This window comes from Sarcophilus harrisii, chromosome 3, assembly GCF_902635505.1.
Source record: "Sarcophilus harrisii chromosome 3, mSarHar1.11, whole genome shotgun sequence".
Taxonomy (NCBI): Eukaryota; Metazoa; Chordata; class Mammalia; order Dasyuromorphia; family Dasyuridae; genus Sarcophilus; species Sarcophilus harrisii.
In genome coordinates, this window is record NC_045428.1 from 66,857,284 (window position 1) to 66,876,267 (window position 18,984).

An 18,984-nucleotide genomic window follows, 5' to 3' on the forward strand; every position below is an offset into this window, starting at 1 on the left:
GAAGTTGAGATAATGAAAATATAGAGACCAGAAATTACTTAAGGCCAATTTCTGACTTCCTACACAGTATGGTTTTCCAGGTAAGGCAGCATATAGACAACCTATCTGAATCCATCAAATAGATGAGATTCTATTCCAAATAGTCTTCCATATCTTAAAGTTTGTGGGATATCATTATACCCCAAACCCAGGCCAAGAAATCCCTTATCAGTAATCTTGGAAGAATTTCTATTTTTGTTTACTCCCAGTCAAAGCTGTAGGGTTCTAGGGCTAGTTATGATGTTTGCATGCAGTTAGAAGGCTTTGTAGATAGAGCAGGAGGCCTGGAATCACAAACACCCAAGTTCAAATCTAGCCTTGGACACTAGTTGTGTGATCCTGGGCAAGTCACTTAACTTTGCCTCAGTTTCCTTATCTGGAAAAGGAAATGGCAAACTACTCTAGTGTATTTGCCAAGAAAATATTACCTGGGATCAGGAAGAGTCAGAACATAACTGAAAAGGACTGAACAACAACAAGAAGTTAGTAAAAGCTAACAGGTATTTTGTCATTGTTACTAAAGAGAAACTAATCCCCTTTAAGCTTTCTTGGATGCACACTTGACAGGAGATTAAATCCTACACATGGCAGCACATTAAATAATGTGAAGAATTTATCACAGGTTGATAGTATGTTAAATGCATTTGGGGATTCTTGAAACATTCTCTAATCTCACTTTTAGTCCAGGAGAGAGAATATTCTGCATAGTCAAAAATTAACATTTTTGACCAAACCACCAGATTCCGAAAGCCATGTAGCCTTTTTGCCTCAAAAAATTTATACATTTTGCTCTTATAGTTGAAGACCTCCAGGAAAATGGCAATGAATAACAGAAACCTGGGGAAAACTATTAGTACTGAGTAAATTTTTTTTTTATTTTTATGAGTATTCCAACTTGTTTTTCTCCTAATAACATATAAGTATGGCTGCATTTTAAGCTTCTTAGTTTATGTGCCCGTGAATCTGTGATAAATAGAAGATCTTGCACACTCTGCTTTTGCTACCGTTACCCAAGGGTAGGGAGATTTCTAAAGATCCCCTTCACTGCTCCCATCCTCTCCCATTTCACTATATTTGGAGATATCTACTAGAATAATGATGAGCTAAATAACATAGAAACAAATGCTGCTTTTTTAAAGTGGCAATAGAAACTAGCAACCAAACAGAAAGTAGTATGGTACAGAAGTTATAAGGTAATTTCAGAATGACCCTTAGTGGAGTGAGTTCATTGATTTATTTGTCATATTTACCTTTGTGTGGGAAGTTTCTTTTTTAAACAATCATTTCCCAATTGGTGTTTGGTGGCATAGAGCCCAGAAGAGGTAAACTTAGTATGCTGATCTTCTGTTTTCAATTATCCATTCAAATACAGGTTTAGATACCAGAAAAGTAAATTTACATATTTCCTTTTCAAAAAGAATACATAAAATATAAGCTGCCCTACAGGGCAGAGATCTTTCTAAATGACACTGAGCTCATCTTTTTTTTAGGAATAGAGGCTGTAAATAAATAATAATAATAATAAATTATAATTTGTTTAAAATATATTTATATAATTTATTAAATAATATAATATAAATTATATTAAATATAATATATAAAATATAAAATACAATTATAATTATAATGTAAATCATAATAAATAAAATGTAAATACATAAATTGGAGAAGTTTTCTTGTCTGTAAAATATTTATTCTTCTTAAAAGATGTGCCAAATTACAAGTTATGTTTATTGTCATAAAAATTCTATTTTATATTTCTTGAAGGATTTTCAGGGTTTTCCTAATAGGCTACAATCAAACATGAACTGGATTTTTCCATTAACTATTGGATCAATCATTGTAGAACTATTTTGAATTTAAATGCCTTCCATCTTGGTTTAAGGACATTATTGCCATCATATGAAACAGAATGATCCTTTTGATTGACTGAGAGTAATAATAATCAAATGAAGAGGAAACTAGCTGACCTGTAGAATATTTCTTATATTTAAAAAAAAATGTAACAGATTGCTGGCTATATGGCTAGGTTACTAAAAATTCATTGATGTTTTTCCTAAAGGAGACTCGGGATTCTTCAAATAAGTACAAGTCTGATATGAATCTGCACTTTCTATTAGCTACTGAATCATATCCTGAAAGAATTGTATTAGATTTAAGTATCTTTGTTTAGTTGAATGATTGAATTTCTTTAGATTTAAATAGAACTATTCTATTGGTTGAAAGTAGTATAAATCAAATGGGAGCGAACTAGTCGATCTGTTGAACATGCATTATTCCAGAGGAAAATAACATATTTTTAGCTACATAGGTTCTTAAAAATTCTTTTTTTGTTTGTTTTATACTTTTACAACTCATTCTACACTAACCCAAATTTTTCATGTTTTAAGCATTCAACTTCCTTTGTCCCATGGTTTTCTATCTTTTAAAAAAATTACAAATGCATACATGTAAGCACCCATAATGTATATAAGCATGCAGAATTTACACTCCTTTTCTTTTTTATTGATGTTTGTCATTTTTTTTCAAGCATATCTGATTCTTTGTGACCTCATTCAGAGTTTTCTTAGCAAAGATTCTAGAGTGGTTTGTCATTTCTGTCTCCAGCTTGTTTTATAGATGAAGAAACTGAGGTAAACAGGCTTAAGTGACTTGCTCAGAGTTACACAGCTGCAGGAACTTTAACTTTTTAACTGTCTATTATATGTGTGAGAATGTGAATTAACATGCTATTTTGGAAAGAAAAATAGGAAATTCATAGATACTTCAAACAGAAGGAAATTATTTATAGAGAAAGGATTAGGTATTACTGAGTTAAGTGGAGAACAAGCATAAGTATCAAATGGAGTTCTTTTTTTAATCCCTAAGCCCTTTCTTCTACCTAACTTCCCATTTTTTTTTTTTTGCAAGTATCACCAATAACTCAATCACCTAAATTCTCAGTTTGAGAATCATCTTGATTTGCCACATCTAGTTAACTTCTTAGTCTAGTTTCCTAGTCCAGGATTCTATTTCCACACAAAATCTCATACATTTTTCTATTTCCCTCAATTCAACACTAACTTAGTTCAGGCCCTTATCATCTCTTACCTGCACCAATTTAACTGTTTCCTAAATAGATTCTGAGCTGCCAGTCTCCTCTTCCTCCTATATAGCTTCCATTTACACACTACATTTCTTCACCAATACAGATGATGATATATGGCATTTTATTTCTTCTATTCATCAGCTAATGTTTTAAACATCTTTCTGGAAAAATATAAGAAGGATTGGACCTATTATTAAATTAATATAATCCCCAGATGAGGAAATTCTTTTCTCCAATGTCAGTTTGCCCCTTCTCTATAACATATAATTTTAGAGAACTAAAAAGAGCATTGAGAAGTTAAGTGATTTACCCAGCGTGACACAATTAATATCTCAGAAGTGGGACTTATATGAAGGGTTTTTCTGGGTCCAAGGTCAGGTCTCTTTTCATTCAACTTGGATCTTTTCTCCTTTTCAATCAATACAAGGTATTTCAGGGAGATCACAGGTCAATATAATTCCTAGTCAAAAAATTTTTAAGGGAATATTTGAGATTGGAATGTTCTTTGCATAATTCAGCTTTTAGTGTAAAGTTCTCTGGCAGCAATTAAAGAACATTTAGTTTACTTCACTGATACATATATCCTTTAAAGCTGGAACAGCTTTCTCTTGATATTTCTTCTGTGGCTGATTTTCGGAGTAGTTATCTGTAACTGTATGAATAAAATCCAGAAGAGAAGTATTCATCAAGTTAATTCCAAATATCACTAGATAAGTAATTCTAGAGTAATAAGGAAGTGAATCTGCAAAGCAACTGTCCAGTATTTTTGAGGCTAATATATTAGTGCTCAGTTTAACCATGTGTCAGGAATAAATGTCCATACAAGATATAGTATGATACTAAATTGGAAGCTTAAGAAAAGAACAAAACCATGTATTGTTCTTTCTGGAAATGAAATTGAATTTTAACTATAGTCTCTTTTGCTTTAAGGAAACTAAAACTTTCTGTTTGCTGTGCAGAGACCCTCACTTGGGGCAGATTGCAGGAGAAGAGGAGAAAAGTACAAGTGAATGGGTCTAGGGCAGAGCCAATAAAAAATTTTAACCAAGAGAACATAACTCCAAACATACTCCAGACCGTTAGCATAGATTTAGAGCTGGACAAGATCTTAGAAATCATCCAGCCATCTCACTTTACAGTTGAAGAAAATAAGATCCAGAGAGATCAAGTAATTTTTCTCCTCTTGTTAGTTAGACCATGAACTCCTTGAGAATAGGAGATAGATTACCTTTTGACCATATCTTTTTCACTTAATATGGTATTGGACACATAGTAAGTGATTAATGAATACCTGTTGACTGGTTACTTCATTGTCTAAGGCAAGAGTTCTTAACTTGGGGAACATAAACTGGGGAACTTTAAAATTGTGTATATTTATATTATACATAATATGGCATGATTATATATAGTATAAAAATACATGATATATAAAAGAAAGGTTATCTTTCATAGAGAGAAAACTTTTCTCTCTTCTTTGTTTTTGATATAATTGATTTCCTTTGTAATCCTATGCATTGTGTTTTATGCCTTTTGAAACATTATTGTGAGAAGAGCTCCACAGGTACACTGTCAAAGAGTCATGACATTCAAAAGGTTGGGAACTTTTAGCCTAAGGTCACATAGATTGAAGGAGACAAACTTGGGATTGAACCTAAATCTGCCATTCTCTTCACTATCTCAAGCTTAGTGGAAGCAAATACCAAACTACTGAATTTTTCCATGCCTCAGTTTCCTTATCTGTAAAATGAACTAAGAGTTGATGGCCCCTAAAATCCCATCTAGACCTAAATCTATCATTCTTTATCCCAGTGTGTTCTTCTCACAGTTATTAATCATGTAGAAAGTAACTTACTCCACTCTACTAATTATTAAAGTAAAATGACAACACATATACCTTCTCCCCCCCACACCCACCTCCAATCCCAGAGCAATCAGGGTTAAGTGACTTGCTCAGGGTCCCATATTAGTAAATATCTGAGACAGGATTTGAATTTGGGTTTTCTTGATTCCAAGGTCAGTGTTCTATGCACTATACCACCTAGCTGCCCCATATATTCTTTCTTAACAATCAGTCAGACCCCATTCATATCTATTTCAAACAGCTAGAAAACTTCTTTCTAAATCTCTACCTGGGCTACTTTTTCTGATACCCTTAGGAAATTGTAGCTTCTAACTATAAGTCACACAGCAGGAAAGAAAGAATTAAGACTGGATAAAACTAGGAACTTGAGAAAGAGCATGTTCAGTCCCAATCAAAGTTTAGAAACTTATACCAAAAAAAAAAAAAAAAATACCCTGTTGGAAATGAAGATGTGTCTACTGCTGTAATCAAAATTGGAACTTCAGTGAGGGTTTGGCAAGAATAGCAAATGCTCGTCCAAATCCCCATTTGGCTTTCCAATTTTAGCTAAAGCTGTTTCCAAGGTTGACTTTGCAAATGGTTCTCTTGGTAAGGATGTAGATATGTGTGTTATGGAGCTAGATGGGGGCAGATAGGAAGGAAAAGAAGTGGAACTCATCTTCTGAATTTACCTGAATTTCATGTAGAATGGTTCACTGGAAGTTTTGTACTTTTTGAATATTTATCTTCAAACTAGTCATTAGAAGCCAATGATTAAAAACTAATTTAGCCTAAAAAGAAGGTCTAGAAAGGAAATAGGGTACAAGGGAAAATATTGATTTAGATTCAGACTTGGGTCAAATCCCAGCTCTGTCTCTCACTACTCACTTCTTAATTGAGATAGGCAAGTTGCTCAAACTCAGTGGGCAACAATTACCTAATTGGAAAAAGGGGCTCTTTGAACCACATGACCTCAGAGAGCTCTTTCAGTTCTACTTTTCAATACCGTGGTCTTATTTAGAGTTTCAAGAGCTGAGTCAGTTTTGGGGAAGAGAATAATTTAGATGTAATATTAATTCAGTACTTACTATGTACCAGGACACTGTGCTAAGTGCTGGAAATGAGAATGCAAATATAAGAAATATAAAGTCAGTTCTCAGGTAGCTTATATTCTAATGGGGATGATGACAATTAAAAAGAAGCTGAAAGAGGGAAAGAGAGAGAAAATTGAGAAGGGAGGATGGTATAGAGTTAGGAGTTGAACCTGACACTTTTTCAAAATGAAAGCGAGCCATAGAAGCAGAGGGGTCTTTCAGGGTGAGAAGCTGCTATACAGAGAGTATAGCGTTTGGGGGGAAAGTGAAGAGGAGAAAGAGCAACAGATTTGAAATTGAATGCTGCCTTCAGTCCTCCTTAGCTATGTGACCATGGGCAAACTATCTCATTTTTCTAGGATTCTGGATTCTCTTCTATAAAATAGAAATTATAATACAATTTACACTACACTATTACACAGGGTTATGATGATAATTAAATGAGATGATGTTGAATAATGCTATCACAAATGGAATGCCTTTCCTTATATTTTCATCCCTTGCGCTACTTGCTTTTGTGTCCATTTTGTTGATATTCACATTTTTGTATTGTTTCAAGTATGACAGCAACTCAACTATGAGGAATGTCAGACTTAAATGATCATGAGAATGTGTGATCATGATGAACATCAGAGAATCAGACCCCGGGGTAAGGGAATCATGAGTATATCATGAACATGATCCTTGAGTTTGATTCAATAAAAACTCAATGATATCTGATTTATTGTGACTTGGAATTGAAGACTTGAGATGAGATTAATGGGCTGATTTGGATTACATCATCTTTGGGGATTGTCAAATACAGCTTATTCTGAAGTCACTAAGGACTGTTTAGCTGTATTCCCTTGTTAAAATAATGGGATGATTGCTGTTTCCAGGGAACTCACAGGATAACAAAGCAGACAGAGTCCATGAAGCATGACTTTGGATTCACTAAACTCTTATGGAGGCCACCTTGCATTTGTACTCCAGCTGAATACTTTACATTGCCCAGAATGACTATATGACTCTTTTAGGATAGACATGAATCATGCTCGGGTTGCTTGGGGGACGTGGAGAGACATAAACCATATTGCCCAGTTTGTATATTTTTTTCAATATTTTCTTATTACCGATTTACAGCACTAGTATTTGAGAAATCAAACTCTGACCTACATATCAAATTCATTTGGCTGGACATGTTCCTGCCTCTACCCCCTTGTTCTTAAAGAGAAAATAATATATAAATAAGCACTTGCTTGAGGTTTTTGACTTTTGCCTTTTTAATTGTCAAGAAGACAATTCTACCAGAGCGTACACGTCAGATGCAATATTGTAATAGTCTTCAGGCTGTTCTATTTGCCCCAAATATCTCCTCACTGTAGCCCATCTTCCACTAGGTATCAGATGTGACCATAAAGTGCAGATATGACCATATCATCTCATAAACTCTGACTCAATAAACTCCAGTGATTTACTATTACCTAAAGGATCAAATATAACCTATTTTTGTCTTTTAAGCCCTTCGCAACTTGGCCCTTTCTTATCTTTCCATTCTTGAGTTCATCCCCCTTTTGTATATTCTACAATCCAGAATCACTGGCTGTTTTTGCTATAACACACACACATACACACACACACACACACACACACACACACACACACACTACAGCATCTCCTAATACTGTGTATTTTCACTGATTCCCTTCTGTGCCTGGAAATCTAGCCTTTCTCATCTCTACCTTCTGGATTTACTAGCTTCTTCCAGATTCAACTCAAATATCATCTTCTGAAGGCGAACTTTCCAGGTCCCTCCATTGCTAGTACCTTCCCTCTAGGACTACGTCCCATTAATGCAGTATATATCTTATGTGTAGTTTTTTGCATGTTGTATCTCCCATGATAATGTGAACTTTTTAAGAATGGGGCCCTACCATGTTTTTCCCTTTGTATCCTCAGAGCTGAGCTTAGCATAGTACTTGGCACATATTAAGAACTTAATGGATGCTTGTTTACTTTATTGTTTAGTGACTGAAAATACTACTGTATTGGAGCTTCTATAACACACGTACATGTCATACATACATATATGATATATGTATACATCTATGTCTAATTATGTGTGTGTGTGCATGTATTTATTTGTGTTTATAAACACATAGTTACATATATGCACACATGAGTGTGTGTGAGTACGTGTGTGCATGTATGTGTATTTAAATTTACCAGGGAATCAATCAGGGGATTCCTGAACAATTAATTCCTCACAATCTATTTGATAAAAATACAGTATGTAAGGGGCAGGCAATAAAACCAAGACAACGAGATACAAAGTTAGACTTCTTTGGGACTTTAAAATAGTTCATTTGTATCTTACAAAGAATGTGTGTTTATCCCTTAGACTCTGGGCAATGTAAAGGAAGTATAAAAAATGCATTATACATTCTTTCATTGGGGACCAGGTAACAGTTCCTTAACCAACTTGAAAGAATTATAGGAACTTAACCATTGGGTTAAGGAAAAAAAACAGTGTTCCAAAGCTAGATTACCATGTATTTCTGTTGTGAAATACCTGATTGGGTGTGGGGTGAGAGAATGGAAGAGAAATGCTCCCCTCCTCTTCTACATTCTATAAGAGTTTTGAGAGGAAAGGTGATGGGCAAAGTTAGGAGCAACAAACTTTTATTATGACATATTTTTATTCACACAAGAAAGGACTCAATCCTAGCCTGAGATATTCAAGAATGGGAACATGGAGGGAATGACCACCAAGGAAACTGTATAACCCAACAGTTTCTTAATATCTGGTTTGTCAAAGTCACACAGCTAGAAAGCAACTGAAGACAGATTTGAAAGTCATATTCCTGATTCCAAGCCTAACACTCTATGCACTGTGCTATCTAGCTGCCCTAACCTCTGATATGAAATGCTTAGGTTTTCAGGAAGAAAAAGTAGGGGTTAATGAAGATCCTGAAGAGATGCTGCCTTTGGACCTTATATACTCTTGAGTCATTGGCTCCATCACTACTCTTATTGTGTAGAATGGGTCTTGTCTTTTATGCACCAAGATAGGAAAGGTGAAAGCCACGGGTTTTTATTCTGGAGTCAGGACAGGCTTCATTTCTATCTACCTATCATCTCCCCCTCCCCACCAACTCTACCCCTCTCCGTCTGTCTGTCTCTTTCTGTCTCACTTTCTCTGTTTCTTTCTGTGTGTGTGTCTCTCTGTCTCTCTGCCTGTTTGTCTGTCTGTCTCTCTTTCTCGGTATCTATTTATCTATTCATTTGTTTATTTATCTATCTATTTATTTATCCATTTATTTATATTGGCAACCAGATTCTTACTCAGTTATGTCTAATTTTACCATATCTTATCTTTTAGGGAGGTAGTCACTCAGGACTAGCTGACAATGTTTCAGCTATATAAGCATGGTATATGGAAGTTGCCAGAAAAAGGAAGTTGGGGATGCCATAGGAAATGGATATAGAACAGAGACCACAAATAAGTTCAGAAAACATTTAAGAGTCTTTAAGTCACAAGTGTGGGGTCACACAGTATCAGAGAATAAATTTGAAATCAAGTCTATCCTTTCTCTAGGTCCAATAGTTTGTCCACTGGGTCACCTAGCTACCTGTATTTTCTGCCTGGATTTTAATAGCTTTTTTGATAACTGTTTTGTTCCCATGAACTTAAAAAACATTTTATTCTTACTTCCTTTCACCTTGCTATGCACAAGGTGGTGTACAATTCTTATGTTTCTGTACAGTAGTAAATAACTCAAAAAAAATTCAAGGCCTCATATAACTGAAAGATTGGTTAACTCTGTTAGTGGTCAATTATCCTGCCAGCAAGTTCACTAAATACAATTAAAACCAAATGGATTTCTTAAAAAAAAAAAAAAAGTCCTTAGTGCACACCCTACCCCAGATTCTTGAAGTGAACATGAAACTAAAAGTTTTTTTTTCTCTTTTGTTTTGCTTTTGAAACAATGATGTAATGAATAGAGAGAAATGTCTCTTTAAAAGATATCAAGGTTTATTGAGGGGGAAAAAATCCTGATCAAGGGAAAACCAAAAGTCATCATGTCCGTCACAAAGCAATAAATCTAACTGTTTATTGAAATATGATCTCACCATATGTGTTGTAACAAATCAAATTTCTAATTTAAACAAACTCTCCCTCCAAAAAAAAAAGAAAAGAAAAATATAGCCATGTTTATTCTTCATGATGTTTGTGAATTTTTTTTGAAAATAATAGTTTTTTTTTTAAATTATTAACAGTGAGATTATAAATGTAGGAAATTTATCATTCCTTCTAAATTTTCTGAGTAGATTGGAGGTATATTTTTATATGGTCTGTTTAGCATCTGGTATACTAAAAGAATTCTAAAAACCATGACCAGGAATGTATATGTATGAGTGAGTGTGTGTGTGTGTGTGTGTGTGTGTATGTATACATTTATATGTATGTGTATATGTAGATGCATTATAGATGTATATGTGTATATATGTATACACATGTCTATACATACATGTAGATAAAGATGTATATTTTTAGATAGATTATAGATGAGTAGATGGAAGTGATAGATGATTGATAGATGGATAGATAGATAGATAAATAATGTGTATGCTTTTGTATAATTCCAACTGCAAGACAATTGAACAAAAGAAGAAAATCCCATTGTACTGGTAGTATAGAATTACCAATGACTCAGAAAGCATGAAAAGGCTTTAGGACAGAGATGAGGAACTGGGGGCCTATGGGCTCTATAAAGGCTGCAAAATTATTTGAATAATCAACCATAGGCAATGATGAGTTTAAAGCTAAGTACAACAACCTCCCACTACTAAGCTGATAACTTTATGTGGTCTACAAATGATATCCAATGCTATCTAAATGGCTCTTGGTAGAAAAAAAGTTACCCACCACTGTTTGAGGAAATTATCTAGTTCATCTCCCTAAGTTTAACAATTAAAAACTCTGAAACCTAAGTATTTCCATCCCAGGAGCCTCTGTGGCTCAGGGGAAACCCTGAGGCAAAGGTGAAAAAATTGCTATGATGAATTGTATTGATGCTATCATTAGAAGTAACACCATGTCCTTTGGAAGACCTAAATGCCATGACAACATAAGTGAATATCATACTTCAGTTCTACTCAGTATGAAGAATTAATAAAGTATTCAAATTGGAAGGGAAAATGTGGCAGCCTTTTGCAAATTGTTCCTTATGTTTGACCAGGTTATCTACCTTCACTCTTTGCTATTTGATTTTTTTTTTAAAAGAAAACTCCCATTTCATTTCCCCCCCACATCTTGTGTTATTAATCCACCCTAAAGTCCAACATCATTCACTTCAGGAAATTTTTCCTTCTAGCAAAGAAAAATCCATCATTCCTCAGCATTTCATTACCTACATTCAGAACTACCACAGGGCTTGCTTTTCAGACACTCAAGAGCTTGAATGGGTAGCCATGGTTATCATCCAGTCTGTTAGATGACTTATTGGTTTTTTTTCTAAATTCAGGAGTCATTTCAGGGGAAACAGTGTTTGTTCTTTTAGGAGTTTTGTTTGGAGAAATAAGTCACTTCAGGAGAAGCAATGTTAATATAATGGAAAGAAGACTAACTGGGCTAGGACTTTGGAGACCTGGTTTTCTAGTCATAATGGTAGATGGAGTATTACCTCTGAAATCAATGAGACCTGCTTCCTAATCCCAGCTCAGACACTTTCTATATGTAGAACCACAGTCCTATTAATAAAATCATTAAACCTTTCTCACTTTCAGTTCAATTATGGCAATGCTCCAGGCTGTTTCTCTGTTGGTTCTACAGAAGCATCCTCCCCACATTACCAGTAGCACATAGGATAGGACCCGAGAGAAAGATATTATATACTTTATACTATTCCCATATGTTTTTGCTTTTGTTTGTTAGATTTCTATCTTTAAAAAGCTTTTCATTTTACAATCAATCCTCAATTTTCCTGGGGGCAATGTTCCTAGAAAATGGTGCAAAAGTAAAAAAGATGAATGTTGATACTTTGAACCAACAATAAATTGGGGGTTAGGTCCCTGGTTCATCAAAAACTATAATCTTTCATTAAAGATGGCTGAAAATTCACTTTTATGCATTCAATTTTTTATAATAAATCATTGATTCTGGTAATATGCATTTATCCTAATACAGTAACCAAGTAATAATCCATGAAATGCAGTATACAAAATAAAATTGGTAACATGCAAAACATTTTTCTGGCTAGTAATTTTCTAGAATTCTGATCATTTGTGCTAATGTCTCAATTAAAAAACCATGGATTTCAGGAAATATTCACTGTTACATAAATTTACAATACCTTAAATACTGTGCAACAAGTAAAATTCTTAAAACTAAAACTTTTTTAGAACCTGAACCTTGCTTTTCATTCTGTCAGACAGCAGTGTGAGGGTATTATACCATATATAACAAATCACTGATTCCTTAACACCAAACTTATTCTGTTAGTAGCTGCTGACATTCTGGCCTGGTTTATCTAACACCTTTATTTTCTCACTGAGCTTTATCATTGATGTTGCACACTTGGGCTTAGAACCCAAAGGACTTGTACTATATTTTGGAGCCATAATTGCAACTCCAAAATTGATTTTTGAATGCTAATAATAAAAATATATATTGAATGCAAGGAGAATTCTTTATTCTACAATGATAGGATGAACAAGACTAGTGAAACCACCCAATAGGATACCAGCTGCTCCACAAATTTGCATACACCACACTTTTCATTATCAACTACACATAACCATAAATGTGTCTGGTCACCAACACAAAAGTGAAAATGAAGTTACTAATAAAATCACATAAATGCATGAAGACACAAAAGTTAAATAAGTAATGTTGAGGATTGACTATATATAACTTAGAGAGAATAAGCATTTGTTATGGGGAAATCTGTTTAAAATGTTCTTATTGATTATTAGCTGAGTTCTCAAGGACATTTTAAGGTCCATAATTATAGTATGTCAATATATTGTTTTATTGGCTCATGAAAGATGTTGGATTTCTGATACATAATTTAAATTGCTAGCTTATTATGTCTTGCTAAGTATCTAGTAGATGCTAAATCTCTGTAGTCTATAATGATATGTTGCACAGTTTTTAGCATTTCCTTACATAACCTGCATCTACAAAAGTATAGATTCCTTAGAAATTAGCCCATTAGTGGTAATGACTTGGTTCTGAGCTGTCATCATAAACTCCTTTTTACAAATAAATATGCATAATTCTGTCATTTCATTGATAATATTGATGTTACTCATGTAGAATATTTTTATTCTACTCTTGGATTCTTATCTGTTTCATAGGCTGCATTCACAGCTAAGAATCTTTTAGTTGTGATCATCAAATCAAATGGTATATAGTAGTTTATGGAGTTTACACTTTCCCTTTGAAGAGATGTCTGTTTATTTCAAAAATGTTTCTATTGGTTTTTGACCCATTTGGCTTGGGCCCTGAGAATAGCTATCAATCTTTCCCCTCATCAACTTGAAAATATTTCTCTTCATAGTTCCATTGCGGGTAAAGGTGATAATGGTTCTTGTTCATCCTGATTTTCTCATTAATGAATTAAGAGCAAGTTACTTAATGTCTTAGACTCACAGGTTCTCTATCAGCTCTGATATTCTATTTTTCTGTAACAGGAATTGCATTTTGTTAATTTAGAAAATTGCATGTTTTCATTTTCTTTCAAAAGATTAACAATTTTTATTTCAGACTCAGTAAATAATAACAATGGAATCTAACTTAGCTCCTCCCCAGCACCAGGGAATTGAGGGTGGTTCTTCTTGTTTCCATTGAATCCACAGCTGGAGAGCTTCCAAATATGGGCTTGAATCCATAAGACTAAACACATGGGATTAATTTTTATTGAGTCAGTGTAATTGTCAGAAGTACCACTATCCAATAAAGGATAGAGTTATCTTTTAGTAGGGCATCAAATGCTCCACATTTGAACTAATTAAAACTATGGCAGGGATTAAACAACAATGAACATTCTATAGAGTGGGGTTGGAAAAAGATAAAAATCTGAATTAAAGCTAAATTTGACTCTCTAACCTACACCACTCTAACCTTGCAAACTAATCATTCCAACATGTAGTCAGCAAAATAGCAACCTTGGGTAAGAGAAGGTCATGCAATGGCAAGGATAATTAATTCATCCAATTATTATTCATTCTATTATTGTTTATTACATTAAGAACATTGTTCTTTAAGTTCTGGATACAATGACAAAATCAAAACAATGCTTGTCTACCTCAGTTTCTTCATTTGTGAAATGTGGAGGATATTATTTACATTACTTATTTTATAAGGAGAAATAATAGATTATTTTTAAAGCATAGAATAACTGTAAATGAAAGCAAAACACAATAAAAGTCAAGAGATAAAACATGAGTAAAATGGCTCCTGGCTACTTTGCAATTATTTCTTGTTATTCTCTTTATATTTATTCTATATATAATTATAGACGTACTTGGTGTCTTCCTCAATTATACTATATGCTCCTTGAGAATAAGAATTATTTCATTTTTTATATTTACATATTCAGTGCTTAGCACAGTACAATGCACATAGAAAATACTTCATAAATATGTATTGATTGGGGCAGCTAGATGGCATAGTGGATAGAGGACCTGAGTTCAAATCTGACCTCAGACACTTAATACTTCCTAGCTGTGTGACCCTGGGCAAGTCACTTAACCTTCAGCCTCAGCAATTGCCTCAGCAATATATATAGATATATACATATATATGTATATATCTATATAGAGAGATTGATTGATTGATTGATTAGGGTTTCAATGCATGAAAATGGAGGTAGGACTTTCCAGATATTGCAAACAGTATGAATTAGGACAAAGAGTTGGGAAGTCCAAAGGGAGATTTAATGTCTCCATGTAATTGACTCTTCATTAAAATTCTTTTTTAAAAAAATGTAGTCCTGGGCCCTTGACTGGGAAGTTGACAGTGTATCTTTTTCCTTCTATCAACTTCAAGACCAAAAAGCTCCCCAATATGACCTTAGGGTCATAGGGCTGAACAATTACACTTAAAGGTTTGACTGACCTTCTTCAATGCTGCTTCCCACTGGAAAAGAAAAGTGGGATTAACACTCTTCGCTAAAACTACCCCATCCAGGCCCAAACAAATCAAACAATTTTATTTTTGAACGGTTTCCACTCAGTTAAGCCTCTTGGGTCATTCAGTTTAGAAAATGAATTTCTTTACAATGAAAATGTATTTGGCAGCCCCTCTGTGGACAAAGTTCATCTTAAGGGCAAAAACTAAGAAATTCTCACTGTGTAATTAGGTCACATTAATGGTTACTGAGGAGAAGAAGCTCAGGTTTAGGCAAAATTTAATGCATGAAATGGATAACTGATCTTTTATACCATGCTTTACATAATTATCAATTGTTTTTACTAAATATGTGCTTTGAATTAAATCCTTCTCCCCTCATTATTACCCTTGCCCTTCTTGGGATTTCCTTTTCTTTATGCATTTTCATTTAAAACTAAAGCGACATCAGGATAATGGATCTGAAGTCTCTACTTCTAATACAAAGAGGGAAAATAAATGATAAATGAATGAGGTTTTAAGCTATGATAAAGTTGCCCTCAAAATCTCTAGGTGAATGGAGGGGAGTAGAAACTTCCCATTTGAGTAGAATTCAAAATGGAGAGAATGCTACCATTTTAATTACCAGAATTATTGAATCTCAGCATTGGACAGAGCCCAACCTTTTCTACAATATTTTACCTAGCAAGGTACCATCCAGATTTTATTAGACTAATTTTCTTTATCTTCCTTTTAGTGAAAGGTCAGGAATCACCATCACTTAGACAGCCCATTTTGCTTTCAGCTAGTTGTCATTATTAGGAAGCATTTTTTCTTATCCTAAGTCAGAGGGTAGTGCCATCTGGAATAAATGGACCACAGTCAGAAAAACCTGTTTTCAAGTCATCATTCTGATATATATTGGTTGTGTTATCCTGGGCAAATCATTTCACTTCTCAATGACCTAGATATCTCTCTAAGATCATATGTTGCAGAGAAGGTGAGGAGTCACAGTTCTAATTTTTTTTAAGTCTATATCTTCTTTATTTACAAATTCCATCTACTGATTGTTCCACCTTTCTTCTTAAAACATACATTTTCCTATTAAGCCTGAATTTTAGAGAATGTCCAGATCAGAGACATCCATGTAGGACATGTCAAAGACCTGCTTCTGGGATAAGACATGCTATGGATGGGAACCGTATTTTATGATTTTGTCAAGTAGAACTTGTTGAAAGTCATTTATCTTCAGGATTTTAATCCATTTGCCATTTCTTTCATTCTCCCTGTGCCCATTTTCTAAATATATGTAATGAGGACTATCCCAAATCAATAAATCCTTCAGTAGTGAATATGCTTTTCCAGAAGGGAACAGGACAATTCAGTCCACACTCTTGAGTTAGAAAGGCAGGCATGTTAAAATAAATGAGCTGACCACTTCACTCAGTTGTCAATCATTAGTAGTGCTAGTATTTGTTCTCATCCCAGGAATATCAGTGTGCTATTTGTCTGCTTTTAATTTGATTTGGAAAGATTATGGGAGACCGCAGAATAAGTTCACTGTACCTATGCCAATGCCAAACTGCAGTTGCATTGCCAGACAACTTTCTTCTGTATATTAGACCTTAAGTTATCCTCAAAAAATTGGATGAAATTTCTCACTTTTCCTTCTAGACTGGGTTTGCTGCATTTCATTGTGTTGACCAGTAAAGATGGCATGCTTTGGAGGCATATGGAACATTTAAAACTAAATATGTAGAAGCTAAATGCTCCTTACCAATGACAGAAAGAATTTGTGATTCATACAAAGATCTTTATTACAGATTTGTTGTTCTGGGTTTTTTCTAAGTAAGTCTGTTCACAGGTTTTTTTTTCCTAGCTCTATTGATATTATTATACCTAAGAAAAGTGATGATAATAGTTAACACTATATAGCAAAGGGTTATAAGACATTTTTCCCTGGATTATTTCATTTGAGAATACACTTCTTTGAATTTTGATCTTCTCTTTCTCAACTTCTTTAGTTTGTTCTTGTTCTTGTCTTTTATTTACAGGTCTCTTTTAATTAACCAACATGTATTTAAGTGCCTACTATGTGCCAGGCACTGTGCTAACTAAGCATAGGAGCTCTATATGCTAAAATGAGACAATGTTTGCCTTTATGTAGGTTATATTGTATTAGGAGCATGTAACATGTCAACCAAACAATAAGTACTTATTAAGCACTTACTATGTGTCTGTCTCTGTCTTAAGCCCAGATGGTGGGAATTTTGGTGGGGGAGGGGATAGGTAAGTGGAGGTAGAAATGTAAAGTGTTATATTTGAGATTTTAAATATCAACCTTCCAGATACAATATGGGAAGAATTATGTCTAGGCAGCAGTACATGTGGAAAGAACTAGAAATATGAATGGACTCAACATTTGATAATGTCAGTGGTGTGATACAGAAGCCAAAAAATCTAGTACAGTCTTAGAATATTTTAAAAGATACCTATTGTTCAGGAATAAGGAAGTGATACCCCCTTGGTCCACTCTGTCTACTTTTTTCTGGTCAAATCATATCTGAAGTACTGAGTTCAATTATAGAGGTTCTTCTGAAGAGGTTCATTGATAATCTAGAGAGCATTCAAGGAAGAGCATCCAAGATGGTGAAGGAATGAACTCTTTACATATGAGGGTCAATTAAAGGAGCAATACAGGAATAGGATTTCAAGCATCAGAAGGGCAATCATGTCCAAGAGAATTAAGGTTTTGGATCATCTATTTGGAGCTGAAATGGATACTAGATGCATCATGTCCAACCTCCTCATTTTAAAGATGAGGAAACGGAGGCAAAAAGACAATAATTAAAACAGCCAGATTTTAATTACTAATATGAAACAAGATCTGAACTCAGCTCTTTCTTCAAGTCCAGCATTTTATCCACTGTACCACTTCATTCAGCTTGGTGATGAAAACAGTCCTAAATAAAGGACCAGAAAATAAGATCATAAAAAAATCAAGAGCAAAAGATTGGTCATGAAATGGAGAAATTTTGAAAGCAAGCACACTTACTGAGGATGTCTTTCCTAAAGCAGAAAAATAGAGACCAAAAAGAGAGAGAAGGAAGGTGAAAATAGACACATATAACTGGATTTTTCCATCTATAGAATAAGAGTTCTACTACTTTTTGTTTATTTGAATTTTTGCCCAGAATCTGATATAACACCTCATGAAATCTTAATACTAAAATGACTCACAGAAGTACACAGTGCAGTTTGTGAAATAATACTCTTCAGGAATATAACAGAAAGGTTCAGATAGTGAAATCAGGTCAGATTTTGATATCTTTTTGGTTGTTAATGCCAAATAGAGTAGGTGTTGCAATAGCTGATATAGTGAATTGAAAAAAATTATGAATGTATGACTTCTGATACTCTGAGAAATAATGTTCCCCTAAGTATCCACTCAAAACTGCAAATCTTTTATTTCACTTTTTTATTACTGCTTGAAATTTCACCAATTAGAAAAGAAAAAAGGAAGGAAGGAAGGAAGGAAGGAAGGAAGGAAGGAAGGAAGGAAGGAAGGAAGGAAGGAAGGAAGGAAGGAAGAAAAGGAAGAAAGGAAAGGAAAGGAAAGAGGGAGGGAGGAAGCATTTATTAAGCATTTACTATTATATGCCAAGCATTGTGCTAAGTATTTAGGGTAACAAGCATATTACCAATGACTTAGTTGAAGACCTAGAAGAAGAAAACTTGGTTATCATATTTACAGATGTAAACCACAAGACTGGGAGTTAATGCTAGCAAATTTGATGACAAAATCAATAACCAAAAGGATTTTTATTAA

General features: G+C 34.2%; 1 pseudogene; it reads right to left on the reverse strand.

Moving 5' to 3' along the window:
* Positions 1–3,641: 3,641 nt before the first annotated feature.
* On the reverse strand, positions 3,642–16,749 carry LOC105750031 (annotated as a pseudogene).
* Positions 16,750–18,984: the final 2,235 nt, after the last annotated feature.